The 26,583-nt window shown below is 40.5% G+C and overlaps 1 protein-coding gene across 10 annotated transcripts in view; it reads right to left on the bottom strand.

Moving 5' to 3' along the window:
* FHIT (fragile histidine triad diadenosine triphosphatase) overlaps positions 1 to 26,583 on the bottom strand; it is a 1,429,687-nt gene that overhangs the window by 1,357,508 nt on the left and 45,596 nt on the right. Inside the window, exon 1 of one of the 10 annotated variants that reach the window (XM_082727543.1) lies at positions 21,972 to 21,990. The exons of the other annotated variants lie outside the window; for them this stretch is intronic. The gene's annotated coding sequence lies outside the window, so the exon portion shown is untranslated. Of the gene's footprint in view, positions 1 to 21,971; positions 21,991 to 26,583 lie in introns of those variants that run through there. 10 annotated transcript variants of the gene reach the window in all.

Here is a 26,583-nt window from a genome sequence, read left to right as displayed (position 1 = left end):
AAAATCTTTGTGGTGAACCAGCCAATGAAATGCATTATTCTATTGATAGTCTTCTAGCAGGAACAAAACTAGAGACAGCATGCATTACTGAGAAGTCAGACATATTAACACTAATTCAAAAGAAAAAAAAAAACTTTCTAGCTAGAGGTTAATAACAGAACTCGATCAAAACCAATGACATTTTTTATCAAACATTTATAAAATTGCAGTTTTAAACCTTGACCTGCTACAAATTGAATTAAAAGGTGCTGTTCTAATTCTGTCTCCTGCTACACTAAGGCATTGATATAGAAAACAGGGAGCCTGCACTGAACACACCTAGTTTACAATGTTAAAGGGAGCGTGATTCTTTCATTCTCTTAAACAAGGAAGCTCTTACCACATGGCTCCTAAGTGTGGTTGCCAATTAAGGAATTGTGGTAACTGCCAATGCTGGTTTAACATTTCAACAGAGTAAATCATCAATTTCAGCTCATCAGCACCCGTCATTCTCTCAATTGACCAAATGATTATCAAGAGTCCACCTGCCACAACTGAAGGAAATTCTTTGTTACAAACCCTCTGGAGGCTGTGCCAGACTTCAACTTGGCAAAACTAGTTTGATTTTCAGGTTCACTGGAAAGGTGTCTGCCTTTGTTCTCAGAAGGGCTCTTGAATGAAGGTCAAATTCTACTGTCTTTTTCTGATTGCTTCTCTCAAAGATTTTTTTTTTTTTTTTGCTTTCTTCCATGAGAAAGAAGAAACTGTGCATGGGACACCTGTTAGACTTGTGTTTCAAGGAATTTAGCAAGGAGGGACAGCAGGACAATTTACTCATCATGATGGGTTATTCTCAAGGTGGAGTATAAATGGTCTGGTAGTAAATTCTACCCCATACTTCTTTGGAGTGTCCAATAATTAAGCTACGGGCCTCTTCAGATCAAATCGAACTAGCTCTAAACCATAAATATATATTCATGATTTAAGGACCGCAGAGAAGGAGATTGTTCTTCAGTGGATATCTGTGCATTGTCTAGATTATAAAGGCGATCTCCTTCCAGGTATCAGGTTATCAGGTTCCGATTCTGAGAGCTATTTCTCAAGTCGGTAAATTATAGATAACTGATAGTAATGCAAGAGAATTGAATTCTTGTCTATAGACATGCAAATACTGTCCAATCCACTGGAGCTTCAATTGACCCCCACCCCTAAAAACCACTTCTGCCTCCATTGATACATTTGTTTCAGTGTTCTTGATCTATAATGTGTTCTTTCCATTTTCTTTATAAGCTTGTTATGAAGACCTGACTGGTTTTCTCATCATGAGTTGAGTATAATCTTTAATACATACTCATTTTACATCACTATGAAAGTCATGAATTTGCCTCTTTTTGGAGAATTATCCTTTAATACACATATAAATCTTAGACTAGGGATCTCCAATTTAGAGTCCAATGCTGTAGGACTCTGCCATGCTCTTTCCATCTCTCTGCCCATGCCATTTCTCTGCCTTGGATGTTCTTCCCTGTCCCCTGCTCCAGCTTTCAGACCTACTTAATTCCTAATCTTCCTTCAGATTTTGGCTCAATCATTATTTCCATAAACAAGCTTCCCCTGACCATCCCTCCTCTCAGACAGGTTCAAAACTCCCTGTTTCGTGCTCTCATTGCACCATGTACCTCTCCTTTGTTGCACTTAACACCATGGACACTTAGTGATCTGATTTTTCTTTTTTCTTTTTTTTTTTTTTAAGATTTACCTATTTATTTGAGAGAGAGTACATGTAAATGAGGGAATGAGGGAAGGGGTAGAGGGAGAGAGAGAGGGAGACTCTCAAGCAGACTCCCCATCTGAGCACAGAGCTCGACATGACTGAGATCCTGACCTGAGGCCAAATCAAGAGTCGGATACTTAACTGACTGAGACACCCAGGTGCCCCTAGATCTGATTTTTCTGACTAATATCTGTTTTCTTACTAAAATTATGTTCTTGGTTGCAGGAACCATATCTGGTTTTGTGCACCATTGTACCCCCAGCTCCAGCCAGGTACCTGGTACACAGAGGGCTCAAATGTAGGCAGCATTAACATTTGCTGCAGGTATCAATGAAGCAATAGGTCCAGGGATCAGTGAATGGACAGAACTATGAAGGTTCCTGTTACAAATCAGAAGAGTTTGAGACCAAAGCAGACCCAAGAGAAAGAAAAGGAGGGCCTCAAGTTTGAGGCAAGTGCCAATGATTTTGGAAGATCATGAAGGTCACCTGTTAGAGAGTCCAATGGTACTCCTTCAGACTTTGAGGGACCTAGATCAATATACAGTCTTCCTGAAATTCCTCTCCCCTCCTCCAAAGGATTCTAAAATTCAAGAGAAGCTGGGTTTTCCTGGGCATTCTGAACCAGAACAAAGGCAAAGCAAGAAAGAAGAAAGCAGCTTGAGTCCTTTATGGAATAAGAACAATGGTACAGAGGAATGGTCCCTATGTTGGCAGTATCACAAGGAAATTCTACGACATCACCTCAAACCTACTAAATCAGAAATTCTGGAAGAGAAGCTGGCCATCTGGATATTAATAAGCCTCAGAGTTGAATCCATTGTTGGTCAAAGTTAGAGAACTGCTAGCACAGAAATAATATGAGCCCCAAAGTCACTCAGACTCTGCTATGTCATAGTTGTGAGGCCCAGGACAAGATACTCACACTCTCTAAGCCTGAATTTACTTGTCAGGATAATAATTACACAACCTATCTCATAAGATTGTTCTGAGAAGCAAGGTGATGGACAAAATATGGATACGAATAATAACTGCTATGTATTTCTCATGAATTCTATCCTCATCATCACCATGTCCAGACTCCTAAGGCCTGGAAACCCGGAGTAGGAAAAGACTGGGTAGTCCTTTTGCCTGGTACAATCAACAGAATTCGCATCAGACTCTTAGGGATGGGGTAGGAGAGATTCAAATTTGTGTACCATTGCTGCCTTCTAGCTGATACCACCATTTTTGTCAGTGATTCATAATAAAATTAAATTTACCTACTTATAACAAAGTGGGATGTACTTAAAGATAAAATAAAATACAATGAAATGTTAAAAATAAAACAAAATAACTTGGCTGGATGCAGCACTTAAAAGATTACACAACCATTCCGCAGGCTAGTCAATCTGCAAAGGCAACCTGAGAGCTGTTCTTTCATTCAGACAAGTTAGTGGATTACCCCAAGGTCACAATGTTGGTCCTTCCAAGTCATCTGAGGATCCAGAACTTGAACCCAGGTACTGTGATTCCAAATTCAGTGATATTTTTTTCCTTTCCTTCTCACTGCTTATGCTTCTATTTTTGCTTATATTACTTTTCCAAGGAAACAGACACTCACCAGACACATTGTAGAATAAAATAAGCCTGACATTCTTTAGAGCACTTCTTGGACCCTGACATATGGTTCTTCTGGTTGTCTTTACTTATAAATTTCACATTTAAAGGAGCAGTTCATATTTTTTAAACTCCTTATTAGCAATAATTGGTCCCTTCGGATGTGTGTTATTTTTAATACAGACAATTATTTCATGCTGAACTTGAATCCATTGACACCAGCCTTTTGAAAACCCAATTTTCCAAATGTTCCCTGTAATACAGAAAGCTATGGAGCATCTTCCCTGCTCCTAAAATATGGTCACTTACACAAATGTGACCCATTCATTCTGGCAATGAGTGTTCTCAGAGCACTTCCTCCTTGACTGGCACTATGTGAAGAGGCGCTGGGCACACAGCAATGAACAGGACAGATGTGCTGCTTGCCATCCTGAGAGAGTCAGGGAATCATGCAATAAGCCAACAGATAAAAGAATAGAGCTTCTGACTATAGTTGATGCCTCTGCAGAGGAGGCACAGGTAAAGTAAGGAAGTGGCCTGGAGAAGCCCGCAACTCCAGACAGGGATGATTAGGTAAAGTCTCTCACCAGAACAAATACTTGACACTAAAGCTTATCTTGACACGGGGCACCTAGGTGGCTCAGTGGGCTAAAGCCTCTGTCTTCAGCTCAGGTCATGATCTCAGGGTCCTCTGATCGAGCCCCATGTCGGGCTCTCTGCTCGGCGGGGAGCCTGCTTCCTCCTCTCTCTCTGCCTGCTTCTCTGCCTACTTGTGATCTCTGTCAAATAAATAAATAAAATCTTAAAAAAAAAAAAAAAAGCTTATCTTGACACAAAATAATTCAACATGAAAATCTAATACTCAGAAATATGAGCTAACAGAATGGGTGAGTTAGGAAGAAAAACCCTAGGTTGAATCCTCCTGTTAAAGCAATGGATTATCTGCTCTTTTTTAATGATTTTTTTTTTTTTTAGATTTTTTATTTCTTTATTTAACAGAGAGATCACAAGTAGGCAGAGAGGCAGGCAGAGAGAGAGGGGGAAACAGGCTCCCTGCTGAGCAGAGAGTCCAATGTGGGGCTCAATCCCAGGACCCTGTGATCATGACCTGAGCCGAAGGCAGAGGCTTAACCCACTGAGCCACCCAGGCACCCCTGGATTATCTGCTTTAACATGAGGATTCAACCCAGGGTTTTTCTTCAGCGGATTTTCCTAATATAAACACATTTTATATTCCTATCCCTATTAAATTTAGTTTACATAACATTAATATAAATAGAAAAATTGGACCCTCTTTACAAAACTTCAATTCACAATAAAATGAAATGGCAACAGTCAAAAATTAAATAATAATAATAATAGGTCAAGAGGTAGAAAGAAACAGAGGGGAGAAATGCAACTGCTACTCAATGCTTTTTTAAGGTCCAGGTTGTGGTGCTACATCTTTTGATATAATTTGTTTAGTCCATAAAACAATTCTGAGGTTAGGGAATATCACATTTTACAAAGAAAGAAACCTAACTTCAGTGAGATGAGCTTATTTGCCCAAAGGTCTCTCAGCAGGGAAGCAATAGAACAGAAAATCTGCTAAAGCATAAGAGAAAAATCTGATAACATAAAAATCTGATCTTTATGTAGCAACTATATCCCACCCACTCTGCAAAGCAAGGGGGTCAGCAAACCAGGGCTCAAGGGCCAAATCTGAGCAGCCGTCTCTTTGTACGCCTGCACACTAAGAATGATATACACATTTTGAATTGGTTGAAAAAAATCCAGAAGAAGAAGAATAGTTCATGACATGTTAAAGTTACACAGAAGTCAAATTTCAGTGCCCTAAATAAAATTTCACTAGGACACAGCCACGATTCCACCATCTATGGCTGCTTTCACGCTACAAGGTGGAAAGAATCCACAAGGTCCCAAAGTCTGTAATACTTACTACCTACTCCTTGAGTGAAAAGGGTTGCAAACTTGTAAGGCAGAGAAGAGAATTTACAGATGTAAAAGTAACACATACCCTCGGAAATGTTGTTTCAAATATGAGCGACAAAAACATATGCAAAAAAGGGCCATAAAATGCCTCTGAAAGAATTTTAACCTAATGGCAATTGCCTGAGGCATTACTTTCCCATTTTCACCTGGCGGTTTCATTTTACTGGCACTCTTGTCTGTCCTAGAGAGAAAGTCAGAAGTCAGTCTTCCAAAAGGGATTTAGCACATTTCAACCAAAGCAACAGCTGCGTTTCAGTTTGCATTCTCAGAAAGGAAGCAACACAATGTCTCCATTCCGCATTAGTTGGCTCAACTTCTGTCTTAGACAATAGCAGTTCAGTTCCAGGAATGGTTTCAAACTGTCTTTGTTGATTCCCAACTATACTGTCTCCTCTAAATATTTTCTGGTTCAAGTGAGTATGCTCAATTATGAAAATGAATTTTATAAACAGTCCAATCTGGGTGGATAGTCAATCCACACCATGAAGTTCAATTTTTCCACTACAAGGGAAAATGCACTTTTCTTTTCAATCTTCAGGCGACAAGGTTGAAGGCTAGAGGCTATGTACTAAGAATATGTCTCCAGTTTTCCCAACATTTTGTGGCAATATATAATGTGTTGGTCTCTATGCCTTCTTTGTCATTTACTTACGTATGGGCATTCTCAAATTTTGGGTCATTTTGTGCTTTTCAAAGATAAACTGCAAGTTAATAGTTAGGACATATACCTTAAAGACAAAGATGGCCTTCACCTTTTGGGAAACAAGGTTGCATTCCAATGGAAAACCATACATCCTCTATAGCACACCCTTCAGGGCAGCTCCTTCTAGCCTAGTTTACTGTCTTTGAGCTATTTGGCACAACCTAATTTAGGTAATGAATAGATATGTAAAGTTCATCCTGACAGTGATTTTAATTCACTTCCTTCCACACAGAAGAAAGGTTTGTTTTTGTTTTTTTTTTATAATTCTTTTTTTTTTTTAAAGATTTTATTTATTTATTTGTCAGAGAGAGAGAGAGAGTGAGAGAGCAAGAGCGAGCACAGGCAGAGTGGCAGGCAGAGTCAGAGGGAGAAGCAGGCTCCCTGCGGAGCAAGGAGCCCGATGTGGGACTCGATCCCAGGACGCTGGGATCATGACCTGAGCCGAAGGCAGCTGCTTAACCAACTGAGCCACCCAGGCGTCCCATAAGAAAGGTTTTGTCTCAATCTGCAACTCATCTCTTGTTTACTCTATATAAATTTGTGTTATTTGACTTTTTCTTCAAGCCAGTTCTAATATTTGCCTGGTTCCCTCATATCACCCAAGTAAAATAAAATCTTTATACCTATAGGACATTTTATACCTAGAGACTCATGATTTTGCCTTTTCCTGAAAATTATCTTTTATCAGTCTAAATGGTTGATAAGAATCTAGAATGTGTTTTTTTTTTAAACTTTGAATTTTGAGTGGTAATACACTTTTAATATGAATTTAGTTGTAATATTAAATTAGCTTAAACCACACAGAAAAATGGAATGTGATGAGATACTCTCTTTTTGTCTCCTTTTAATGCCGTTGAATAGCATCACAAAGGCTGTAAAAGAAAAAAAATATATAGCGGGGCAAGAAACAGGTGCAAAAGAACAAATTATTCAGACGCTTGTTAAAATGGTAGGGGAGAATTTTCAGGACTTTTTTCAGAGAAATCAGTCTCAACTCCAAATACAGCAAAGACAGCTGGAAGTTTATGGCCAAGGAACAGAGTGAGGGGGTCAGAGGATGGAAAATACTGAGAGGAGACATCAAAGGCAGGGGATTCTTGCTGAACTGGCTTAACAGGATTCATGGTAAAAACAGGCCAAGGGCTCAGACGTCAGGGATGGGAGATCAAGAACACCATCAGACAGCTAGGGTGACCAGATATAACTCAGTAGGATTCTTGATAAAAAGGGCTGGCCAGGCCAAAGACAGGATGAGGGTCAAGGCTGAGGCCTAGTAGAGAACAAGGCTCAGAGAAGCCAAGCCTAACTACAGATTGGTCGAAGAGAGAATCGGTGCCATAGGTACTAGTAATGTATAAGAGGACAAACAAATTAAACAATGTTTTTAGAGTCTGGTGAAAAAGATAAATAAGGCACCTAACATGGCTAAATGACCTTCGCTTTAATTTCTAATTAAATTTTATCCCCAAAAGGATCCATACGTAAATAAGCACTTTGCAGAAAAATATAAAATGGTAAATTAAATATTGCTTCAATAGTTATAATCTTATAGACTGAAAGAATAATCTGACTCCTGAAACCAATATTAACTGTATGTTAACTAACAAAAAATTTTTTTAAAAAAAGAATAATTTAACCACATGTCAACTAAAGTGTATCAAGGATTTGTTAAAATATACTGAAACAGAAACTAGGCATATAATATTCACTCTACTTTCATATAAGCAAAAGATACCACTATTAACCTCCAAACTCACCACCTCCAACCTGTAAAGTAGGAGGAGGATGGCTATCTGGGAAATCTGAACACCACCACCCACTACACTGAAACAGTATGGCAACAAATGGCAACAAGTCTTGTTTCTGCTTTCCTCAACTCCAACGTGTAACCTGAGCATCACCTGGGATGCACAGTGTCAGGCCTCACCTACTGAGAGAGAATCTGCTCTGCAACAAGATCCCCAGATCATTTTTATGCACATTAAAGTTTGAGAAACCCTACTCCAGAACTGTGGGGTAACATAGCTACCTCTGGAATTATTGTTAGCACATCCCTTCAATTATCCTTTTGTTTAAAAAAAAAAGATTGTATTTATTTTATTTGACAGAAGTCACAAGTAGGCAGAGTCAGACAAAGAGGGAGGAGGAAGCAGGCTCCCCGCTGTGCAGAGAGTCCAATGCGGGGCCTCGATCCCAGGACCCTGAGACCATGACCTGAGCCGAAGGCAAGACTTTAACCAACTGAGCCACCCAGGTGCCTTTAATTATGCCTTTTTTATATAACTAGAGTAGTTTGTCCTGAAACAGTCAGAAGGAGAGAAAGTTTTTATTGTGACCACAGTGGCCTTCATTTATTGCCCAGGGGTGGACCTAAAGGTTCCCGTAGATTACTTGGTGAACATAATGAAGGCATTAGAAGGAACAAGGTCGTTCTTCATGTTCCAATATGCAATGATCTAAGATAGGCAATATGCTAAAATAAACAGCTTTAAAAATGCAAGGGAATGGTATGTCAACTACACTAAATAAATAAATAAAATTGATTTTTTTTTTTTTTTTAGATGTAAGGGGAAAATAATGCAACGGCAACACAGTATATACAGTGAATTATCATTCATGTGAGGAAAAATACCTAAGTGTGGATCTGCGTAGAACCCCTCTGGAAAGACACATATGAAAGGCACAATATTTGTGTCCTGGAGGGGAGCTGAGGCATGAGGGACACAAGCGGAGGGAGGCTGACCTTCCATTGTACACTTTTTAACACTTTTTGACTTCTGTGACTATATTATCCAATTTAAATGATTTTTTTTTAATTCTAAGCATTGAAGAATACCTTAAAAGGGATATAGTCCAGTTCCCAAGGTAACAGAGGAATCCCTTCTTCATTTTCCCTGATAGATGGTCATCTGACTGTGTCCAAACACTTTCTGTGACAGTTGCAGGGCTGAGATGTCAAGTTTCTAAAATTATTCTGACACTGAGCTAAAGTCCATGTTCCTAGAATGCTGCCCACCACCAACCCATCTCCCAACCCCTAACCCCTCACCACTTTTGTGGATGCTAGTTCTCTCTGCAAAACAAAGCCCCTACCTGTCCCAGCCTTTGTAACATTTGCAGGCTTTGGAGGCTTTCTTTAGTCAGGGGTCACAAACAAAAGCTGGCAGGGCAGGTGAGTAATGTAAATGAATGAGGCAGGCCTAGCCAAGATAACACAGGCAGTGTACCCCTCCACCTGCAGACAAGGACATGATGGGGAGTGGGGAGCACCGTGGGCCTTGAGACTGAGAGAGGCAGCCACTATTCTTTCCAGGGAAATACTGCCATAGAAGAAAGAGGGACAGATGTCACCATATCTTCCAAGGGAATTTGGAAACTGACAAATTTATTTTAAATATTTCAGTTTGTAAAGTGCTGGCAACTACACGAATTTTTTTTTTTTAAGATGTTTATTTATTTGTCAGAGAGAGAGAGAGAGAGAGCATGAGCACAGGCAGACAGAATGGCAGGCAGAGGCAGAGGGAGAAGCAGCCTCCCTGCCAAGCAAGGAGCCTGATGTGGGACTCGATGCTGGGATCACGACCTGAGCCAAAGGCAGCCGCTCAACCAACTGAGCTACCCAGGTGTCCCCTACACGAATTTTTTAAAACACTGAACAGATCAAACAAAATATATGTGCAGCTAGATTGGCCTGCGGGTCACTGGTTTACACTGTGTTCTGTCATCTTCCCTCTAGGCACCATGAGAATTTGTCTTTTTGTTGCATTATGGTTAAATTTGCTGGAAAGAAAAGAAAAATTCTCTCTTCAAAAACTTAATCAGTTATATTTTGATTTGATTTTACAATTTACTAATCCATCTATTATTCCAAAAGTTTCTAGATAATTTATTTACCAATAACTGTGCTTGCCTAAACATAATCATAGTGTGTATGTGTTTGTGTGTGTGTGTCTGTGTGTGTGTGTTGTTTCTAAAGATCTCTGATATTTATTATTATTACAATGTCTTTGGTGGCAGGAACTGCAGATAACTCAGAAGGACAATATTTCACAGTTGAATATATGTGTACATAGTGTATTAGACTACTGGGGTTTATTTGCAAAACATAGCTCTCATTTTCCAACAAGCTTTCAGTAGAAGAAAGTTGCATAGAAACACACGCACACACACAAATTTCCTACCACTCTACCCTCTGAGAACCTAAAGAGACTATTAGGCTATAAAAAAGGAAATTGAGGTTTAAATTTAACACTTAAAAGTGACTCTTTTAGCAGGAGGTTTGGGCACCCAGCCAGGTTAAGGAGAAGTAGCTTTATACACACATCTTAACCGCAGCCTAATCTCTGATCTTCACTACTCCTCACTTAAAGCCCAACACCTGCTGAGTCATCACAGCTGGTGTGTCTCTTCTAACTTGTCATCTGTTTGTTGTCACCCTGTGTATTCTGCAGCGCTCTGGACTCTCTGAAACCACTTTGTTGAAACAAACAGCAATGGGAAAAGGACCCTTCTGGTGGAATCATGACCTGCACTAATTGAGAACTTGTGGGGTGACCCCATGACACTTGAATAAGGCAGATGTGGTGAGGGAAGGTCCCACTCTAAAGGCTGGATGCAGAAGGTGGCCAAAGGGAAGGGTAATTGCTACAGAAACACCATGCATCCTCCCCTGATAAACAGACGCAGTTTTTGCATCTCTACTTATGCTCTCGACTCTGCCTTAGGTAACCTAAAAACATACTAGGACACTCAAGGTCTTGTGGTACACACAGGATATGATTACATGGATTAAGGTCTAACCCTAAAGTAAATACAACTGACAACACTTTCAGAGTCTCAAAACCAAAAACCACCATGATAAAATAATTTTTACAGCAATTTTGAAAAAGGAAACATTTAATTATAGATATTATTTATGTAAGTAAAGATAATCATTTTAAATTTCTAAATGAATAGGCATGTCATTTAATATAAAGCTTCAGGAAGGATTTCAAAACCTGTAGGATCCAACAGCATGGGCAAACGGGAGCTACATAGAGAATCTGCACTAGGAAAAAAGAAACTCAGGATTCCATCTTCATGGATTAATTGTTGGTTAATTTCCAAAGGAAAATGCTTTATTTGGCAGGTATTTTCTATAGGAAGTGTATTTTTCACATGCTACGGCCATGCCAAACTTTGTTTTTGGTTGTTAAGACACCTCTTAAATCTCTTCCACTCATTAATTCCAGGAGATTATTTGCACACATTTCTCAGCATAGTCTGATATTTTAGACGTCTTGAAAATGTTGTATCTATATACATTAAACAGGCATTTAAGATGTCACCACAAAATTCTATGTGCCTTCTTGAAATGGGGTGCTTAAGAGGGTCCCACGATCTAAACTGGCCTATTGATGAGTCTTTGAGAGCAATAGAGGTTGGACGGAGGGAGCTGGGTCCCAGTGCTAATGGAACATACTGCATGATCTTGTGGAAACCACAAAAGCACATTTTCCTATGCTTGCATTTCTGCATCTGTTACGGGGAGAAGAGACCTGGATTCTAATGTGGCTGCTGTGCAACTCACGAGAAAGGATGAGAAAACAACAAAGGACACGACAGAGGTAAGGTTACATACTGTTAATGTGGGAGGAAGACGAAAGAAGAATGAGGTGGTAATGCATAAAAACTTTGCAGTCTGTTACACAAAACACATATTAAAAATAAAAAAAGCAAACACAAATAATTAAAAGTAGTTCATAAGGTTGAAAGTATATTGTCTTAAAGAAATGTCATTGAGTAAAATACATTCCTAAGCCACCACTAACGTTCCTAACACCTCTCTGTGTCCATCTCTGCCACTTACTCTACACCCTGACAGCAGCTTGACTGTTCCATCAAAGGCACCAAACAGCTCTAGAAAATCTTTCATTAAATAATGAGCACCTGCCAGGTACCAGCGACTCAGCTTGATCTTACGACTTAGGTAACTAATCTAAGTTCCCAAATTAGTGGGATTTTGATGTCTCCTGGAACCGCAAAGATAAAGCAGGAGGCAAGGTCCCTTTTCATCTCTGTGTAAGCTGATTGTAGTTGACAAATACTAGCATCACAGAGTGTTTAACAAAGTGACTGGTGACAAATGCTCAATTAAGTGATGAATGTACCCACCGGAAATGTTGACGTGGGTTTTTAGGTTTCTGTAGGTCTCGAAGCATTCAACCCAAAACTGAAACTCCCGCCTGAACAGCTATCTTCAGAGTGTGAGCATTTGAGGCCACTAGTGTGACAAAGACAAGTGTGTCCACTTGGACCCGTCAAATAACGATCAGCGATCCATGCCCCACAGATGGTAGGCCAGTGCCGCAATCACCTGATTCCAAAGATAGCATATAGAGTTACACAGATGTCAAGTCTCGATGTCACTCTGCTGCCAGGGAGTTTACCGTGTGTCATATAAAGAAGTCAACACCTCTGAAAACATCTTTCTAGAAAACATCAATTCCTCCTTTTTTTTAATATATTTTCTAATGAATTTTTTCCCTGCAACAATTTCTTCTCAGAGGCTACATATCCTGAAATAATTCTACCTTTCGAGAACTCCCTTTAAGGCTTTACACTTTATAAAAATCTTTCTTTTCCAGTTCACTTAAGAATCTGTAATATCTGCCTTGAGGTTGACTCGGTTTCAATTTATTCGAACTGGAAGTCTTCCTCAGCTTGCTAGTTATCATCCACCCAGGTATTGTCTCATGGACTCAACAGCATATTCAAATAGGCAGAAAAGGAATAACAGGCTGCTGATGCAGCTTCATCTTTGGGGCTCCTGCTCCATGGGGCCCTGGGGTGCTGGGATTTGCTGAGAGTCACTGGTCTAAGTGGGAGGAGATATCAAGAAGCATTCTTATTTAAAGATTTTCTGGGAGAGAGATCGTGAAAGAAAAGGAATTAAATCATTGAACTTAAATGCTGAAATAGAGACTTACCTTTGTATCTAATTTGTATTCACAAATTTTTATTCTTTTTCTTTTTTCTTTTTTTTATTGGGGGGCAGGGCAGAGGGAGAGAGAATCGTGGAGCCCGCTGTGGGGCTCGGTCCCACGACCTTGAGGACCATGACCTGAGCTGAAATCCAGAGTCAGACACTTAACTGACTAAGCCATCCAGGTGCCCCTATTCTTTTTCTTAAAAAGGACTGCCCTCACTCCAAATAGTATAAGCTTCTGACCTCACAAAACCTGAGACTGTCCTGATACAGAAGAAGGTGTGTCAAAGTACTTCTCTTTTTTTAATTCTTTTTAAGATTTTATTTATTTATTTGACAGAGAGAAACACAGCAAGAAAGGGAACACAAGTAGGGGGAGTAGGAGAGGGAGAAGCACACTTCTTCTGGAGCAGGTAACCTGATGCGGGGCTTAATCCCAGGACCCCAGGATCATGACCTGAGCCGAAGGCAGATGCTCAACGGCTGAGCCACTCTGGTGCCCCTCAAAGTACTTCTCTAACTATATTCTCCTTTGCTCAAGTATTCAAGTATTTCTCAATGAGAAAACTCTAGGTCTTTAAAAATAAAATAAAGGCAAGGGGAATAGTGAGAAGTGATTTTATTTTTATTTTTTTATTTTATTATTTTTTTGAGAAGTGATTTTAAATACACACCTTTAAGACAGCTAATTTTCGTTGCTATATTTTCCAACACCCGAGTATAAAGTAAAATAAAACCTACAGAACTTTCTGGCTTTTTGACATTTCTTCCCCATAATCTAAAACTTTTAAATGGCTGAGACATCAGGATTCTGAGATGGAGGACTGTATAATTACTCTTCCCCACAACATCAGGCCTAAGTGGATTTTTTTTAATGTTTAGACTAGTAAACATAAAAAAGCAAACATTTCTCACATGACTGATAAGTTTGCCTTTAACAAAACAACCCTGACCAAAAATTATTAGGAACCAGATCAGCAGCCCCACTGGACTCTGAAGCAATGTAATTAGGTAGTCCAACACTACATTTTGTCAGAAAACTCTGACAACCTAATAACCAGATTGTCATCAGATAGACGTTGAAAAATGATACTGCATTTGTTCCAGCATTAAAAATACCACTGCTTCCTGGGGTTTTTTGTTCTGTACAAAAATTTTTAAAAAGCTATGAGGGATGCATCCTGTTAGTCTAGATGGTGTTTAAATGGGTCTGTTCCGCTTGACGGATGGTGTAGAGTGGTGTTCTGTTTTGTTTTTTAAATAGATACACATATTTATTTAAAGTTTAGGAGTGAATTACTCTAAGGATCACCTGCCTGGTTTGGATCATTAGAACATTATGTGTTAAAAGGAAAAATACAGAAGGGAATGCTTATAGCAATACTAACTGGCAATTAGGGAGCATTTAGGTTGTGCCAGGCACCGTGTTCACTTCTCTATGTCGTTGGACTCCTCCCAGTAACCATCAGTGAAAGGTGGAGCTGGTACTTTCAGAGGAGGAAAGGCAACTTAGTCAAGGCTGAGAAACCCACTTCCACACCCAAGAACACTAACCCCACGCTCTTATACACTGCAGTGTGCTGCTGAGGAGGGAGCATTTCATTTGGTTTTGATAGGGGTGGGGTAGGGGTATGAGGTGAGAGATATTCTTTTCAAGAAAATCATTACATGGGGTGCCTGGGTGGCTCAGTAAGTTAAGCGTCTGCCTTCAGCTCAGGTCATGATTCCAGGGTCCTGGTCTCCCTGTTCATCAGGGATCCTGCTTCTCCTCTTGGCCTCCGCCCCTCCCTCCTGCTCATGCTCTCTCGTGTGCTCTCTCTCTCTGTCTCAGATAAATAAATAAATAAATCGATCAAAAAGAAGATCATTACATAGTTGGCCTCCCAGAAGAGGGTAACCCAGCAGGCAGTCTGACCTGTGAGCCAAATCCTATGTATCATATGACAGTGGAAGAGAAAATGTTAGAGATTCTTCAAATAGATATGCAATTAAATGCAAAAGGATAGAAATATTAAGATATAGCCTTAGGTTTAAAAGTACTTTAATTAGTCAATTATAAGAAGTTATCCACTAACCTATACAAGAATAAACCTCAGGGAGTACATTTCTAAGATGACCTTTGAAACCCTAATACCCAAAAATTTTACAGTATTATCTATTAAGATATAAATGAGTTATTCCATGTAAAACACCGTCAAATTTGCACATGCAAATTGCATAGCTGAACTAGCCATAATAACTAAATGACACCAATTTTTTTTCCCCAAAGCACATTAAAATACACCAGACTCCTTGAATGGCCAGTCAACCAACCCAACATTCTAGTTGCGAGGCATTTTAAAGTTTCCAAAGTATTTTCCCACCCTACAACTTTAATTGACACCCAGAAGCCTACATTATTTCTTAAAATTAACCACACACAAAAAAACCACTCCAAATTTACAAACATAATGTTGAGCAAAGATGCCACAGACAAATAAGGTTATTCTGTATGATTCCATTTACACAGAAGTCAAAACCATGGCAAAACCAGTTTGTGATGTTAGAGTCAAGATAATGGTGGCCTGGGCTAGGAGCAGAGTAGATGGCATGAGAGAATCATGTTCTGTATTTTATTCTGGATGCTAGTTCCTTGGGCATGAACGTTATGAAAATTCATCAATGTGCACACTATAGATCTGCAAGTGTACAAATCCTGTATGTTATACTTCTGTAAAAAGATGACATAAAACAATCAATCTCTTCCTTCGGCAGTTTGCCAGCTAAATCAAGACAAAAAAAATATACTGTGGGTGCTCCTGGGTGGCTCAGTGGGTTAAAGCCTCTGCCTTTGGCTCAGGTCATGATCCCAGAGTCCTGGGATTGAGCCCCACATCAGGCTCTCTGCTCGGCAGGGAGCCTGCTTCCTCCTCTCTCTCTCTGCCTGCCTCTCTGTCTAGTTGTGATTTCTCTCTGTCAAATAAATAAAATATTTTTAAAAAAATGTATACTGTGGGCAAGAAGGTGGACAGTCTGAAAACACACAGAAGTTTGACTTTGCCAACGACAGAGCTGCTGATAGTCTCATTAGAACCTCGTGGCATTCCTTTCCCTCACAGCATCAAACAATTCATATAGCAATTCACTATATTAATTCCTGTAATGAAAGTGTGTGGGAGGGGCGGGTGTTGTAGTCAATCATGATGGTGACCTACAATTTCCAGAAAATGTTTGCTGGGATTTAGGCCTCTGAGGCTTTAGCAAGTAGATGTAGAGCAACGCTGTGGTAAATTTTCATGTGACAGCTCATTAACAATGCATTTAAGATGTAAACATTTGACACATTTTTAGAAACACCGGTGCTGATTAGGTTCATTTCACTTTACCGGAAGTCAAAGATAGTATGTTAAAGAGATTTTTCATTTTTACCCCCCCAACCATCAATAACATTAAAGAATAGATTAACTCTAGTTTTGTTCCCTGCTTCCATTAATATGAAACATCCAGAAAATGACAGTCCTTCAATTTCTCTCATCCAATCAGTTTCCAGCATTTAGGGAGCAAAGATCTCAAGTGTGTTTTGCTTATCTACCATGATTAAACACCAAGGTTGAGTTTATGAAGCTGTCTGGATAAAACTGATGCTATTGCAAGAAATAACAGTTGATTTGGACACAAAAAGTATCATGCAACGTATTAAGGGATTCATTTACCCAGTTTTTACTTAAAGCTAGACCACAGGAACTATAGAGCAGGGATGTTATCAGTGATGCTAACAGCCATATGCCCAGCCCCCAGCAGAGTTACAGAAAGCTGATTACTGAATGAGTCACTTCACTGATCATCATGCCAACCCGGGGACAGTGAATAATAGTTATCATTTTAAGCTTGAGTTTCTTTAAGTCACCAAGATAATATTTTTGCAAGATATATGCATTTCTTTCTCCTTTTTTTGTAAATAAAGTTTTATTGGAACACAGGAACATCCACTCACCTGTAAGATATATACATTTCAAGCAAATATATCTCCACCATTTTTTGAAAGTTGGATTATTTTCCCTAGCTCATATTTAATTTAAGAAAAATGAACACTACTAAGTTAAAATGATATTCTTAGCTTTACAAAACATCTATTGATGACAGAGTAGTCTAAATTGTGAAAGCAATTAATTGTTCCTTGTCAACAGAAAGAACTGGGCTCCCAAAACAAGATTAAAAACCCAACGAAATAATGACTAACCATAGTAATAGCTATACTATTTAATATTTACTTTTTCTTCTTGCTCATCAACCATTAGTAGACTCTAACAAATAAATAGATACATACTACAGAAACACCAATATTTGTCTCTACCAAAAGGATAAACAATAACTTTGTGTAGTAACAGCCTCTCCAATGCATTTAGAATATGACATTAAAACAGACCTTTAGAGTAATTGTTCCTTCTCCTACCTCCAAGAAGTACCCCCCAAAAAACAAATACATTGTATGACAGGGGGGAAAAATGATCCAAACCACAAGCTAGAAAGAAGCCCAAGATGTCACCTGGCCTGTCATGTGCACATTATCAGCAAATTCATTTCACTCCACCAGCACAGGCTGCTCTGACTCCCCAGGGTCCCCTTTCTTGGCTCTGCCTCAAAAAAGACGCACATGAAAGACCAAAAAACCCTGCCACATAGTCTAATACTAGCAAGCCCCTGAATTCTGACACATCAAGCTCACTGAAAACTTGCAGTAGCTTGTTCTCTGTCCTAGCCTAATTACTATTTCAGAGAACAATCTCCCCTTTTTTGACAATTTTTCCTGTCCCTTGTTTAAAATGGTTGAGGAGCAGATTCAGGTGCTATTTTTGGTATGTGAAATAAATATTCCATTTATTCTATTGCATTTCTGTTATATTGTATGATCAGGTGGCTGCTACTCTTCATTCAGGCTCTTCTAGATATCATGTCTACATACTCCAACCTGCATTAGTCCCTGCTTACATGAGCATTTAATGAAAAATCCCATGGCCACATACCTCATAGTTGCAGCAAATTGGACATTACAAAGGAAGAATCACTTCCTCTAAAGTATAACCATTAACTAAAAGAAAAGCCTGATGTGACATGAGCTGTCTATGACACGAGACATCTGTAACTGATAAATTACAACCCTAGAGGGTGAACTAGGTACCTAGGAAGTATAAGATCTCAGAGGCACGCTCTTGGCCCTGATCAATTAAATTCTCTTCCTATGAGATAAAACACACGTATTCCACAGTTAAAGGCAGAGACTTTGAAATGCAAATACACTCAGGTATATTGTTCTAAAACTTCATGACTCATATCTGTGAACCAATGCTCTAACATTAATACAGTACTTTTTTAATCGACTCAACTTTGCTAACTGAAATTTTTGGAAAGACAATTTTAGGGGCCACGTCACCCACGTAAGCATCTGCCTTTGTCTCAGGTCATGATCCCAGGACTCTGGGATCGAGCCCCGTGTCAGGTTCCCTGCTCACCTACCCCACCCTGTTTGTGCATTCTCTTTCTCTCTTTCAAATAAATCAATAAAATCTTTCTTTAAAAAAGATCATTTTATGTTGCCACTGTAAATATTCAGTATCATTAGTATACAATCAATATCACTTGCCATATTTTAAATGTATTTTTTAAGAGTTTATCTTTATTTATGTATTTGACAGAGAGAGATCACAAGCAGGCAGAGAGGAGGAAGCAGGCTCCCCACTGAGCAGAGAGCCCGACGTGGGGCTGGATCCCAGGACCCTGGGATCACGACCTGAGCCGAAGGCAGAGGCCCTAACCCACTGAGCCACCCAGGCGCCCCCACTTGCCATATTTTAGAAATAGAATAGAAAAAGTATCCATCCAACATCATCTCATGTACTACCTGAAATACTGTAATAAATTATTGGTTTAAATTCACACTAAAGAGTACTAAATGAGTGATATACAAATTCTCAACACTCCTGCAGCCTGTGCTCGGACTAAAGCAGGAAAGACCACCAGAAAGAAGTAGGAAGGGCACTGAGAACCGGAAGAAGCCATGTGTGAAGGCTGCATGCTTGGGGTGTTGTGGGGTGCATGTCATAAGCCATAAGAAATACAAGTACAAAAGAGCAGGCTGTCGCCCACCGTACAATTATTTGTGTCAGGGGGTGTCCCTGCATCTGTGTCATAGCGGAGGTCCACTGTACTGGTTGATATGAAGGTCTTTCTCCACTTCTATGCACCAGCTCTTTCACACATCTGAGCTCACAAATTACCCATCACAAAGAAATCGCATGCTGTTAATAGGTCTCTTCATTGTGGCTGACAGTGCAGAACAAATGTCAGTCCCTGTGCTGAGACCAAATTTCTGGAATGCTAACAGGGGTTCCCAATAGGAGGAGACACATTACCTAGAGGTCACCCCAATAACTCCTGGAGTGAGTTGCTGAATTCTGCTTGCTTCGTGCCACATTCACCAAAGTGCCGTATGTTCTAGCTCTCCGTGGCTACCTTCTCTCCAATCAGATTCTCAGTTCTCTGATCATCTTTCTGTTGCTCTTAATACCTAGCTCTCAGCAAAACAGGTGCCTAATTTATAGAAAAAGCAAGTGAGTGAATCTGAATTCATCAACCATAAATGAACAAACGAATGGATGAATGAATGAATGAATGAATGAATGAAAATTAATCAGCTTTGCCAAAAGGAGGACCTGAATGCCCAAATTATCCCAACCTGTCCAAAAATATCAAGAAATGTAGCAAAAATCCCATCAGTACACCTTTTGGAGAAATAAGTTCCCCTTCCATTGCCCTAGCTGAACAAGGATCTGCTGTATTCTCTCTTCTCAGCGCCCCCTTCTTACAAGCTGTGAAATCTTGGTAAAGTTAGTTAACTTCTCTGAACTTCGGTTCCCTCATCTGTTAAATTCTGAAGAAAAACATCTGCCCCATGAGTAGTGATAAAAATTAAATCAGAGAGTTAAAGAAAATTGACTACCACATTGCCCAGAGTATATGGTAAGCCAAAGATGCTGGCAACATTTTTGAACCAGATCACAATACCAAGATAAACTATCAACTGGCATAACGGTTTCATGTCTTGTTACAGTGTAACACCCACATGCTTTCATTCACTGCCCTGATACCTCTCTGGTTTGCCAGTGTTGAAAACAAAACCACAGGCTTCAAATGGCATCACTTAGGTTAAGGCCCCAAGTCAGTAAACCATGACTTAATAACTAACCTAACTGCAGTTTCAACGTCCAGAGAACATAACCTTTACTCAGTCAATGTGGGAATTTCCTGGTCAGCACCAGAAAGGTTACTGACAGACCCCTTCCATTCCCCTTAGGAGGGCAACCTCACCTAAAACAATGAATTCTTTGCTAATGATTTCCTTCCCCCTCCCCGCACCTCTCTACCTTCAAAATCCTTTCCTTCACCGTTGGTAGCCCTTTGGAGCTCCCCTCACATTGACAGCTGGGAGGCTGCCCAATTCTTGAATGGTTTAATAAAGCCAATTAGATTTTTTTTATTTACTTGGTTGAATTTTTGTTTTTTTTAACACCAGTATCAGAGTATGAAGTTTTTAATGCTCACAGAAAATGGAGCAGATTAGCAGGTCCCACTGGCATACACAGGAACAGCATCATGTACAGTCTTCATAAACACACCTTACCAAATGTATCCTGGGTTGAGGATGGCCACAGTTCACTCCCATCGTGAAGCCCCCTGCATGTTTCACTTCTTTCTTCCTCTGAATCCCCTACACTTACAATGCCCAGACAGCATCCCTCCTTTCTAAATCAGAAGGATGAGCACCTGCAGCCGCAGGAGGGGAAGGTTAGGATCTGATGCCTGTAATATTTTCCAGACAGAGAACACTCTCCCGATGCCTCTACCCAGGAGATGGTAAACTACTCTGACATCTCAGCTGTTGCCCCTCCAAGCAGATTCACACACCTCTCGGCTAACACCCCCTTCGGGCAGGCATCTAATCGTGTTTACAGTTATTCATTATGACTGGCTATACACAGATAGTGCCTTTGGTGTCAAACCGGATGGCCCTGTAGACCCCTAGCCCGAGAGAGCCGGAAGATACAGACATACATTAAATAAGACACAGGCAGAAACATAGCATCCACTTCTGTGCAAGGGAAAGAGAGTGAAGCCGACCTGCTGGTCTCCTCCAGAGCTCTAGTGTGGGGAGGCCCATGGCAAGCAGAGCAGGATCAAAAAAATCTGAGTTGCTTTGGGACCGGAAAGCTTGCCAGAAAGCTTCTGTGGGTGTCTGCAAGCAAATATGCCTGCAAGAAAAAAGATGAACTGTTTTGCAGGGGAATCATCTTGAACCAGAAGGATGAATGTGCCCGGTAAGTGCCAGGGTGTGTTCCTGAACCTCTGAGCTAGTGCACATCTAGTGTAATTTCCATGCAGCTCTCCACGGAAGAACTGCTCCAAGAACACGAGGTGGAGAAGTGCCTTTCGCCATCTGCAATAATCTAAACGGGGAGTCATAGTCGGGGAGGGCGGAGATAATGACATGAAGAGACAGCCTCCGGTCCTCAGAATCCACCGTAATGAACACTCTGTATTTAAACAAGGCAAACCTGCATTTCCTCAAAAGGCATTTAGACACAGTCACACAACTGGGAGTGAGTCTAAAAACTCTAGAGAGAGCGGTACATTTCCCCACTGACACAGCTGTATTGAAAAATCAACCCATGGCTCTAAGGGAAATGAGAAAACACAACTGGTGATTTCTAGCAAGGCATCCAATCTCCATTTTTGTGATCCCTCAATTCTCAGTTCAAGTATAAACAGACATTTTTTTTTCCCCCTGAAGTAGGAAAAGGATTAAGTAGGCAGGACGCTTTCTGAGTTCTGTGTAGCATATGTTCATAAGCTTTCCTTTTGTAGCATTTATGGATTCATTCTGGAGTAGGGTTAAGCTGGAGCAAAGCAATTTGGCATGCTTACATTTGCTTTATCGGGAGAAGCAAGTGCTGTCTGCAGGGCCACCCTGACCTGAGCCGCAAAGAAGCTTCCTGGAACCCTGAGGGGGATGCTGATTATTTTCCTGACAGGGATGCTCAAGCTGAGTCTCCTCCCTGCAAAACAGAAAATGAGCTTCATGCAAATCACCCTCTGGAAAGTGGTGGCCTGGGGGACAAGAGTGATCATTATCACAGAAACTTAATTTCTGACCAACTTCAACGATCACCGCTCAGTATCTGCACAGCCACACAACCTCAGGGTCAGCATTCCAATCCATCCCAGCCTAAGAAGCACATTCAGTGACAGATGTGATTTCCCAATCTATACACCGGCTTCCATAGGCTACATCCCCATGGCAGAATCCAGGGCCACACTTAATGAGGGCGTAGTAGAAGAATTTGTAATGTTCACCATGCAAATTTAAGAAGCAATACTTATCATTTTTTTAGGGGAAAAAGCAGTACATACCTTTTTTTTTTTTTTTTTTTTTAAGTCTATCTACAAAGAAAACGAACTGAAAAGAAAGACCCCGAAATGCCATAAGTGGTCGTCTCCGGGCAGTAGGATCTCCAACAATCTCAACTTTCTTCTCTTTTAGGGATCCATTTCCCAAATAAACTAAAATGCAAGTGTATTCTTTTTGTAATGTGAATAAAGTTTAAAGATACAGACTGGCATTTACAAAAAAAGTTTTTCATCTGCAAAACAGAGAAGTATTCCATTCAAAGTAAAATAATTGACCTGCACCATTAAGAAAGAACTACCAGATCTCATGGTCCACTCTGCTATTCTCACCATCACTAACCGCTTGGTAAGCACCCACTGTGTGCCCTGCCCAGCAATAGGCATCAGTGTTCAACTAAGTAATTCAGGTAATAAATAAATTATTTACATCACTGGGGCCCTCCCAGAGTTGTTTAAGTTAGAAAACCTGAAAAACAGCATTTAACAAGGGGATTAACCCATCCACCTGCCCTATACAGCACCTTGTCAGAGAATCTCTCCCAGTCATGGGATTAAATAGAAATAAGGAGGCCTTGGGCCCAGACCAAAGCTGACTCCAGCAAGTGCGAGCACTTGACCTAGCTCAAGCTCCTCAGATACTTGCTCCCAGGGAAGAGAAGCTGAAGTGATTCCTATCAGTCTCTGCCCACCCCATAAAAGGGATGAGGGAGCAGCAGGGATAGTCAAGGTGAACCGGCCACACAGAGCAGAGCAGCAAGTATGCAGGGAGAAGTGGCTGGAGAGGATGTGCAGTCCGAGTCAGTCACTGTGCTTTAGGATGGAGCCACTGAGAGTTAGGGTGGTTTATCCGTTTACCGCTCCTGCGCCAGGGGGTTAACCACTTCCTGGTCCAATGTCTCAGAAGCCTCAGTCCAATCTGTCCTCAAATCATAAGCTAGCTGGTTGTCTTAGAGCAAATGCCATCTTTTGTTGTTTTTGTCTCTGTTTTGGTTTGTTTCTTAAAAACAAGTGATTCTGAACCAAGGGCTAGTTAGTAGAAGGGTGAAAAACTATGAACCCTCTTTCCCCTGTCTGCATGGCTGATTCCCCCCCACCACCCTTCCTTCAGATCTCAGCTAAAATGTCATAAACTCAAGCCCACACAGACCACTGCATATGAAGAGGTCTGCTCTGTTTTGCCTTCTGTTGCAGTAAGACTTAACTTTTAATTATATATGTATTGTTCTTTAAATAGTTGTGATCTGTCTCCTTCCCTAGATGTAAAATCATCAAGAGTTTCTTGACCTCCTGGCACATTTCAGGAGGTCAGTGGTGTTGAAAGCATTAGTTAGTCAAGTAAATTAATACATATTCATTCATTCAATATACAAATAATCACTGAGCAGTTAACGTTTGCAAAACTTGGTCCTTTCTCTATAAAGAACTAATGATTCAAAGAAGGAGATTAGGTATATATGCAAAAACAAGAAATATCCACACAGCAGACACCACTGAGGGCCTATCCAACAGCCATCCACACCTTCTTGTGCCTTGAAAGTAAAACCTCAATCTTATTGGACTGTCCTCCATCCACAAAGCCATGTACTAGGGAAGGTGAGATTAACCCAACTCAGGGGTAAGTCCTGATTAGCTTAAAGCAGAGAATGGGATACAGCTGCTCAGATACCATCTATTTGGCCCCTAAGGCAGCTGGGCAGAACAGGGTCAAGACTGTGAGAGCCCTCAGTCACACCCCCATCACACACACACACACAACACCTCCAGATGTAAGCAGCCCCCCTAGTTACCAAACATGCTGACCAAATGTTATCATGTTCTCAATATACCCTGACAAGAAGAAATTTAGATTGGAAAGCACCAACCTAAGCCAAGCAAGGTCATCCATCCCCTGTACCAGTGTCTGATTTAGAAAGGAGTATGTGGTTGCAATCAGCCAAACGTAACCTCACAAGAAGCCTGCTAGAGGAGTTACAGGAAAGGTCTCTTGTTTTTAAAAAGGAATAAAAAGAATAAATAGTCTCTAATGCCAATGGATGCTACCACATGTCCAGGTGACTCCCCAGAATGAATAAGCCATTTTAGAATCCCTAAAACAGCCAGTCTGAGGACCAAGTCAAAACAGTGAAAATGGCAGAGGTAAAAAGCAAGAAATGAAGAGTTCAATGACAGTGTTGAGCCACCATATTACCATAACCCGGAGCTGCCCCCTTGGGATATCTTGTTCCTTAAGATAATTCATTTTCCTTATTCTGATAGCTTTTATTCTGTGTTCAAATATAAGCTGGTAGAGAAATTCACAAAATAATTGACAATACTTAGCAATCTGTCAACAGCTTAGAGCTCAAAATCCTCTCTCTGCTGCACAGTGACAACCATCAAAGGCACCCTGGTGGGTCCCCAGTTGCTTGGCACCAGGGAAAAGTGGATTAAGGTTGGATTCCAGACATTCAAAGCCCGGGTTCTATAATGCCTTCCCATCAATCATGACATCCATGGGGCTCAGCAGGTAGACATGGAGAGGGTAGGAAGATTTTTTTTTTTTAATTCCCTTATTGTTCAAACTATTTTGAATTGACTTTCTAATTATTTGCAGCCAAAAGCATCTTCACTGATAAATCTATCTTCACATAATTAGCAACAAATTTATGTGACCTCCTTTGAGCAAAAGACAGGAGAAAATGGTGCCAAGATTCATGGTTCTGCCCACATTCCTCCAAATCTACAGATGATGGGTCTTCAGTGAATTTCTCCCTAAAAGGAAGACAACTGAAATGCCAGGAAAAAGAATTAACCATGTGATCCTCCGACACTGTCTCCATCATGACAGTCATAAAGCACAGCACAAATGCTCATGCGTCTCCTTGTCTCAGTGTTGGGCAGCATATTTTAACGATACCAAGTTGTGCATTTTGTTATCCCTCCTGTATATTCCCCTCTTATCTTAAGAACTTCAACAGAGATTGCATTCCCTTTGTCCAAGTGTAGAAAGTACTAGAAGGCAATCTCTAACAACCCCCCCCCACACACACACACACAAAATCTGGCCCCCTACTAAGGATTCTTCTTTCATGGAAGGGAATGTGCTAGACACTAGCAAAAAGGACAGGGATAAAACCAAGTTTGGACTGTGTTGTTTAAAACCATCTGTTTCCCTCATTCTTGTTTAGGTGGAATACTAGCAGCGAGAAACTAGAGGTTTTCTAGTTTCTTAAGGTAGTGAAGGCTAGAACCCTATTCCCAGGCAGATCTCTAGGGAGGTCATAGGACTTTTGATGGGGATGATGAGGAGATTCTGGGAACATAAATACTAAATCCCTGAAATGAAAAAGAGCCCAACTTCCTTTGGAGAGAACTAGAGGGCCACCCAAAACTGCATGGATGAGGAAACTCTCAGGGTGACCAGCATGGACTAAGGAACAGAGGTCCTTTTCTTGAATGTTCTGTTTGTAGGGACCAAGGGCAGGCAGCCCCAAGATGGACCATTTTAACATGAAAATTATTTTCAGTTAAAAAGCAATCAAAACCCAGAAGGTTTGAGAAATCTCTTTACCTCGTAGACAGGGAGGAACCTAACAAGGCCTGTATCCGCAAAGTCCTCTCTTTGACCCACTCTTTCTGGGAGGTCCAGCAAACATCTGGTTACCGAATATTTACTCTTTTTCATCTCCCTGTGAATTACAATTCCTCCACTTTAAACTCCCAAGCCCTACCTTCTTCTCCTTAATTCATATAATCTCATCCGGCCTGACTATCTTCAGAGTTTCAACACATACATGGATTCTCCACATGTATTAAATCAAATGTGCTTCTCTCCTGTTAATCTGTCTCACATCAATTTGATTTTTAGTCTGGCTAGAAGGTCCTTGGAGGAGACGGGAAATTCTTGCTACTCACACATCCTATGGCAGACATGCTGCATCAGTGACACTCCGAGCACCACAAAGATGAAACTTCACAACATTATGAGAAAAAAAAATTAATAATAATAACCAAGTAGGAAGGTCTGCATGATTAAAATTCAGGTATGCAACATTTAAAGCAATTTTTCAAAATTAAGCCTTTAAATCAGAATGCAAACTCAGTTTGTCTTTTTAATTGGCTTGACACGTCATGAGCTCCCTAAGGACAC

Source organism: Mustela nivalis (genome assembly GCF_964662115.1).
Source record: "Mustela nivalis genome assembly, chromosome: 1".
In the NCBI taxonomy this organism is placed as follows: Eukaryota; Metazoa; Chordata; class Mammalia; order Carnivora; family Mustelidae; genus Mustela; species Mustela nivalis.
The sequence above is the reverse complement of the archived record's forward strand: the minus strand, read 5'-3'. Positions and strand labels throughout refer to the sequence as shown.